Source organism: Lactuca saligna, chromosome 9 (genome assembly GCF_052625555.1).
Source record: "Lactuca saligna cultivar CGN05327 chromosome 9, ASM5262555v1, whole genome shotgun sequence".
Classification (NCBI taxonomy): Eukaryota; Viridiplantae; Streptophyta; class Magnoliopsida; order Asterales; family Asteraceae; genus Lactuca; species Lactuca saligna.
The window spans coordinates 123,709,089-123,717,410 of NC_136425.1; the positions used below are offsets into that span (position 1 = coordinate 123,709,089).

Sequence of the window (8,322 nt, forward strand, 5' to 3'; positions counted from 1 at the left end):
TGTAACCAAACTACCCAAGTTATCAGATGGATTGGACACCATATGGGTAATAGTCGACACATTGATGAAATCCGCTCATTTCCTGCCAATAAAAGAATCCTACAAGATGGAAAGGTTGACGAGGTTATACATCAAGGAAATTGTGAGACTCCACAGAGTGCCAGTGTCTATCATCTCAGATAGAGATAGTAGATTCACTTCTCATTTTTGACAATCACTTCAAAAATCCCTAGGAATACATCTCGACATGAGCATTGCTTATCATCCACAAACGGATGGTCAGAGCGACAGAACCATTCAGACACTTGAAGACATGCTTCGCGCTTGTGTGATAGACTTTGGGAAGTCATGGGATACCCACTTACCCTTAGTCGAATTCTCATACAACAACAGTTACCACACGAGCATCAAAGTTGCTCCTTTCGAGGCGCTGTATGGGCGTAAATGTAGATCACCGTTGTGTTGGGCTGAGGTAGGTGACACCCAGCTAGCGAAAGAACTAACATCAGACAAGACGTTGATGGGACGGAGATCATACGTGAAACAACGGAAAAGATAGTTCAAATCAGAGCCCGACTACAAGCATCGCGCGACCGACAGAAGAGCTACGGTGATAAAAGGCGAAAGCCCTTGGAGTTTCAAGTCGGGGAGCGGGTGTTGTTAAAAGTCTCTCCATGGAAAAGAGTCATTCATTTTCGAAAACGGGGAAAATTGAATCCATGATACATTGGACCTTTCAAGATTATTGCCCGAAATTGTCCAGTGGTGTACAGACTACAACTACCCGCTGAGCTCAGCAGTGTACACCCTGTTTTCCATGTTTCAAACTTGAAAAAGTTCTTATCCGATGAAACCCTCGTCATTCCCCTTGAAGAAATATAAATCAACGAATATCTCCTGTTCGTCGAAGAATCAGTCGAAATCATAGATAGGGAGGTGAAGCGTACTAAGCAAAGTCGCATTCCGATTGTGAAGGTATAGTGGAACACAAAGCATGGTCCAACATTCACATGGGAACGCAAAGACCAGATGAAGCAGAAGTACCCTCACCTATTCTCGCATTCTCAAATCCAGCTTTCAAACGAATTTCGGGACGAAATTCCCTCTAACGGGGGGATGATGTCACAACTAGGAATTTGGTGCCTTGTAAACATCGAACAATGATAACAAATGTAAACCAACAATGTGGAAACATGTATGATGCTCATTCAATAGTAACAGAATTTCAATCGAACACTTCATGCAAGCCCTACAAATAGTCAACAAAGAATTGGAAACCTTATAAATCCCGGTTTAACTCCCTTTTGGACTAGGATTTCCTTATAGGGCCCAAGGGGCCAATAAGCTTCCAATTGGACTATCTTGGGTTTAGAACTCTTAAATGGCCTCTAATTAGACCCACTTCCATTTATTTTAATGTTTTGGGACATATTGGGGCTAGAATGAAATAAAATGCCTTAATGGAACTTATTGGGCCATAACAAGTTTAAATTAGCGCTAACAGGTCATAAAAATTACTCTTTCATTTTATTGGGCCAAAAATCATCTAACTTAACCATAAAATGGGCTTAAGCATACAAGGCCCAATTATTTTTCCCTCCCCTCTCCATTCTCGGCGCAAACCACAAAAGAAAGGAAGGGTTGACTTCCATTGCCACCTCTTTATTATCCCTAGGATTTCCATGCTTATAACTCACATTTCAATGCAAACATCTCATCAAATTCACTCTTCCCCTATCTCTTTCTATCCTCGGCCAAACACAACACAAACACACACCTCACCAAAAATTCTCTCTAAACTACTCTCAAGATCATCTTCTTCTCCTTTGAAGATCTCGAAATTTTGGCTTGAAATCTAAGGATTTTCATCAAGTAGTTCACATCTTTGGTAAGTTATTTCTTTGATCCATAACATATCTGTAACAGCCCGGATCCCCAGGTATCTTCATTTCCTTATATATTTTGGCATTCTGTGAGGGGACTCGGCGAGTTGGTGGTTGAACTCGTCGAGTCGGGTCGCGGTTTTTAGCGGGGGTTCACGTCCGGACTCGGCGAGTCCAAGGGATGGACTCGACGAGTCCGTGCTGTTTAATGAAACCCTAATTCCCCGGCCCTAAGCTCTATTTAAAGGACCTTATGGCCCTCATATGCGGCCACCTTGAACCCTAAGAGCCTCCATACGTCTGTAAGCCCTTGTGTGTGTGTTTGAAGGCCTTTTGTTCTTCATTTTGTGTGTTAGTACAAGGAAAGGATGGAGAGGAGCAAGCTTGAAGTGTTGGGGAGCTTAGATCTGTTGCCATTTCATCAAGGGGGTCTTCTTGAGGTAACTTTCTAAGCCAATCTTCGTGTTTTGTGTTGATGGGCCAAATCTAGGGTTTCTTCTTGCCTTTCTTGGCTTGAATAAGAAGTATGAGAGGTCCCATGGAGACATGGAACCTAGATCTGGACTTTAGCAGGTCCAGGAGACCCCTTATGACAAGCTTTATGCCCATCCATTTGAATTAGAAGCTATACTTGCCATATTGAAGGTTGTTTCTTCAAAATAATCCTTGTATGCATTGCATGGCAACCAAGACTGAGACTTTACGTGACAAATAAGCTTGGGAAGGCCAGATCTATGTATTTATGGAACGGATCTGACCGCAAGAGCCAGTTTTAGCTGGTGCATGGCATGGACTCGCCGAGTCCGAAGAACAGACTCGACGAGTCACTTGAAGATTGTCTTTGAGACCATCTTGTTTGTAGACTGGACTGAGTTGTGGGCGACTCAGTGAGTCGCAGAGAGTTGGAAAGGTTTTGACAGGTGGACCGAGTCAGGATGGGACTCGCCGAGTTGGCCTTAGACTCGGCGAGTTGAGTCGCGGTGACCCTGTGATTCAGGCCCAGGTGGAACTCGTCGAGTCAGGGGAGCACTCAACGAGTCAAAGGGAAAATTCTTGAGAGTTGGTAAAAACGCGTAGACTCGCCGAGTCACTATTGTGCACTCGCCGAGTCTAGTCCAAATTAACTAAAGACTGCTGACCGGGTCAACCGGTGTTGACTTGAGTTGAATGGTCCACCTTAGTGGTTCAAGTAATATTTATAGATTTATATATATCGTAGGAGGATTTCAGCTCGAGGGTTCGAGCCCGTGTGATTCCAGGATTTACGGGTAGCAGTTTAGCAAGGCATACGAGGTGAGTCTTCTCACTATACTGTACCCGGAAGGGTTTTGACTATGTGACCGGAAGGTCGATTATGATATGGAATATATACTTTATGTGTGTTAAGTTATTTGCTATATGTGACATGTATGATATGTTTGATATGGGCCGGAAGGCGTGGTCATATGGACTGTAAAGGTTGATGTGGGTAGGACCGGAAGGTTTACCCAGTCAGGACGGAAGTCCCCTGAAATACATGGACCGGAAGGTCAAGGCCTGGAAAGGCGTATGTGCGTATGTTGTATTTTGGGAACTCACTAAGCTTTATGCTTACAGTTGTTGCGTATGTGTTTAAGGTACGAGTGAGGACCGTGGGAAGGCGCCAGCGTGATCGTACACACACTCGGGGAAACTATTTTATCTTTTGTTATGTAATCGTTAGAGACTACGACGTTATTTTGGAAATCTAAATTAATTACTCATGTCTTAATGGTTGTAAAAATGAAAATTTTTGGTTGGAAATTTTATGACGTTACAAGTTGGTATCAGAGCTAGGGCACGGGTCGATGTGTTCAACAGGGACGTCGAACCCTATAATGGGGGGTGAAGGTGGGTTGCACCTGATCGTACATCGGCTTGGAAGGAGAACGAAACATCTCCTTATAAGGGGTGTGGATACCTTCCTTGTCACAACGCGTTTTAAAGCCGTGAGGGCAGCAGATCCCATAAGAACTCTGCAGTTAAGCGTGGTCGGGCGGGAGTAGTACCGGGATGGGTGACCCCCTGGGAAGTCCTCGTGCCGAGTGGCCCAAAGCGGACAATATTGTGATACGTGCCAGAGGGGGGTGTTACAAATGGTATCAGAGCCTTGGTTTGAGGGATTCGGGTACACCTTCGGGTGTAACTGGACTCAAGCCGGGGATTGGAGAAAATTGTTTTTACAAAAAAAAAAATTAATTTAAACAATCGAAATTTAAATTTTGAAAGGTGAGACGACCTACGAAGAAAAAGTGTGTACGGTCAGCCAGCGCCCGAACGGTAAAAAATCCCCAAAATACTCTTATTATATGTGTTACGATATATGATATGATATGATACGCATGCTAGTAGACTAGGTATACATATTAGGGCTAGAGTGGCCTGATTTTGTGATGCCTTAGTCTAGGAAAAACTTGCTTCTTTGGGGTGCTCGAGAGCGAGTGAGTAACAAGAGTATGGAAAGAATAGAGTGCTCAGGATTCGAGGTTGGGGAGGATGACTTGGGTGAATACCGACGCGGTGTAACTGGCAGTATTGGGCCCGTACTGCTAAGGACACCGGGTCAGTAGGCAGCCAAGTGGGAACCCCTGAGTATCGAAAACTGAGCAGGACTGCGTTATCGAGTGCGATTTTTGCCCGATAGGGTCTCTGATATTCTTTTGTTGTATTTCAGAGACATCATGGTTGGACCACGACACAGACCTGGCACGAGTGGGGTGACTGACGAGGAGCTCCATCAGATGATCCATGAGGAGGTAGCTGCAGCGATCCGGGCCGAGATTCCGGAAATGTTTGGGTCTATCAAGACCACGCTGATGGAGACGTTTGATGAGCGGTATGCCGCGTTGTCTGAGGCTGCCGCTGTTGCAGCTACCACAGCTGTGGCTGCTGCCAGACCACAGGGGGGTGACTCGTTGCTGTTCCGGGAGTTCAGCAACACGAAGCCACCAGAGTTTGACGGGACTCAGGATCCGATTGCTGCGATGAGGTGGATTGCCGATATTGAGGGATGCTTCTATACTTGTTCATATCCGGAGCATCTGAGGGTGCGGTTCGCCCTGAACCAGCTCCGCCTGGGAGCGAAGGATTGGTGGAAGTTCGTGACGGCGAACTTCACTCTCGCGGAGGTTTCAGCCTTGACTTGGGAGAGATTTACTACTATGTTCAGAGACGAGTATGTTCCCCCGGTAGAGAGGGAACGGTTGGTTCAGGAGTTCTTGACCCTCAAGCAGGGTAATGATTCGGTTGCAGTGATCACGCGGAAGTTTCATGAGAGGGCGATGTTCTGCCCCGAGCAGGTGTCCACGGAGCAGGCTCGGATGAGCCGGTATTTGGGAGTGCTGAGGAGAGACATCCGGGAGTTCGTATCGAACTCATCATATCAGACTTTTGCTGAGCTTCAGGCGAATGCCAGGAAGCAGGAGATCGAGTTGGAGACCCAGGCCAGGGAGGAGGCCGAGTCTCAGCGGATGGATCGGCGGCCGACGCAGTCGCAGCCGGCAGCCAAGCGGACCAAGTCCGCTGATTTGAGATCCGTAGGACAGAAGAGTCGTACTTGTGGGAAGTGCGGCAAGGGTCATGAGGGGGCGTGTCGATTGGGTGCTTGCTACAAGTGTGGCAAGGAGGGGCACATTGCGAGGGATTGCCCCAAGGGATTTATGGTCTGCTTCCATTGCAACCAGACTGGCCATCGGAAGGCCGAGTGCCCCCAGCTTCGCCAGGGATCTTCGCCTGCTGCCAGGGTTCCTGAGGTTCGGCCAGTGAAGACCGAGGCCCCGAAGGCTCGTGGGAGAGCTTTCCAGTTGACTGCGGAAGAGGTCCGCGCGGCGCCTGATGTAGTGGCCGGTATGTATTCTTTCACGTATTTACATTTATGCTGAGACATTATGCTTATATTCCTATATGCGTAGGTACTTTTCTTGTGAATCATGTGCCTGCTTTGGTATTGTTCGACTCAGGTGCGAGTCGGTCCTTTGTTTCGCTGGCCTTTAGCCAGTACATCGATATCGATCGGGAGACGATGAGTCATCCCCTACGAGTTGCTATAGCAAACGAGAGAGCAGTATACGCCACCGAGGTGATTCGAGGATGCGTACTCGAGATTTTTGGGGTCGAGTTTCCTATAGACTTAGTCCCTATAGCTATGGGGGATGTTTGCATCATCGTGGGCATGGATTGGTTGAGTAAGTTTGGAGCTGTCATTGACTGCGAGAGACAGCTGGTGATGATTAGAGACCCTAGTGGGGGAGTGCTCACGGTTTATGGCGAAGGGACCCGGTGTGGGTCAGCATTTTGTTCGGCGGCCAGGGCAAGGCAGAGTTTGCAGCAGGGCTGTGATGGATTCATAGCCTATGTGATGGATACTCGTGTGACCGCGGAGAGGCCCAATTCGATTGATGACGTTCCGGTTGTACGCGAGTTTGCGGATGTGTTCCCCGAGGAGTTACCAGGCGTGCCTCCGGAGAGGCAGGTGGAGTTTCGTATCGATTTGATTCCGGGGGCGGCGCCCATCGCCAAGGCGCCTTACCGTCTCGCTCCACCGGAAATGCTGGAATTATCCTCGCAGCTTCAGGAGCTGTTGGGGAAGGGATTCATTCGACCCAGTAGCTCGCCTTGGGGAGCGCCGATTTTGTTCGTCAAAAAGAAGGATGGTTCTCATCGGATGTGTATCGATTATCGGGAGTTAAACAAGTTGACGATTAAGAACCGGTACCCGTTACCTAGAATCGACGATCTATTCGATCAGTTGCAGGGGGCATCTTGGTTTTCCAAGATTGACTTGAGGTCGGGATATCATCAGATGAGGGATCGCGAGGAGGATATCCAAAAGACTGCCTTCAGGACTCGTTATGGACATTATGAGTTTGTAGTGATGCCTTTTGGGCTCACCAATGCCCCGGCTGCATTCATGGATCTCATGAACAGGGTGTGCCGACCGATGCTGGATCGGTCGGTGATCGTATTCATCGATGATATCTTGGTATATTCGAAGACTAGGGACCAGCATGAGGAGCATTTACGGGAGATTCTTCGGGTTTTGAGATCGGAGAGGCTGTATGCCAAGTTCTCCAAGTGTGATTTCTGGTTGCGAGAGGTCCAATTCCTCGGGCATCTTGTGAACCAGAAAGGAATATTGGTCGACCCGGCCAAGATTGAGGCGGTGCTGAGGTGGGAGGTGCCGAGATCGCCCACCGAAATCAGGAGTTTTCTGGGTTTGGCTGGATATTACCGCAGATTTATCAAGGACTTCTCCAAGATCGCTGTGCCACTTACTAGGATGACCCGGAAGGGTGTTGCGTTTTCATGGGGACCGGAGCAGCAGTCTTCGTTTGAGACGCTTCGTCAGAAATTGTGCGAGGCTCCAGTGCTTGCACTCCCGGAAGGGATGGAGGACTTTGTGGTATATTGTGATGCCTCTATATCGGGTTTGGGGGCGGTACTTATGCAGAGGGGTCATGTGATAGCGTACGCTTCGAGGCAGTTGAAGCCTCATGAGTCGAGATATCCCACGCACGACCTGGAATTGGGGGCGGTGGTGTTTGCCCTCAAAATCTGGCGACACTACTTGTACGGGGTTCGGTGTACGATTTACACGGACCATAAGAGCTTGAAATACTTGATGGATCAGCCAAATCTGAATATGCGTCAGAGGAGGTGGTTGGATGTGGTGAAGGATTACGATTGTGAGATCCTGTACCACCCGGGCAAGGCTAATGTGGTAGCCGACGCCTTGAGCCGTAGGGCAGATAGCGCCCCGATCCGAGACATTTGTATGAGGTTGATGGTTTTGACCCCGATTCTGGACATTATTCGAGGGGCTCAGATGGAGGCTGCAAAGCCGGAACACCAGAAGAAGGAACGGGTGGTGGGTCAGGTACCAGGATTTGTTACGGATGTTCGGGGGCTTATGACTTTTCAGGGGCGGATTTGGGTGCCGTTTGTGGGCGGTGCGCGCACTATTTTGATGGAGGAGGCACATCGATCGAAATTCTCGATTCATCCTGGTGCTACGAAAATGTATTTGGATCTCAAGAAGGAGTACTGGTGGCCATGTATGAAAAGGGATGTCGCTTGGTTCGTCGAGAGGTGCTTGACTTGTCGGCAGGTCAAGGCCGAACACCAGCGACCGCACGGTAAGCTGCAACCGCTAGAGATTCCCAAATGGAAGTGGGAACAAATCTCTATGGATTTCATTACCAAGTTACCGTGAACGGTGAGAGGAGTCGATGCGATTTGGGTAATTGTGGATCGACTAACAAAGAGCGCTCATTTCCTAGCTATTAGTGAGAGCTCTTCTGCGGAGAAGTTGGCCGAGTTATATGTGAAGGAAGTAGTATCTCGGCACGGGGTGCCAATCTCGATTATTTCGGACCGTGACGTGCGTTTCACTTCCAGGTTCTGGAAGAAATTCCATGAAGAG

The 8,322-nt window shown here is 48.3% G+C and overlaps 1 pseudogene; it reads left to right on the forward strand.

Annotated features, from left to right (window-relative positions):
- The first annotated feature begins 3,833 nt into the window (after window positions 1-3,833).
- Window positions 3,834-3,951, forward strand: LOC145018932 (5S ribosomal RNA; annotated as a pseudogene).
- The last annotated feature ends 4,371 nt before the right edge of the window (window positions 3,952-8,322 follow it).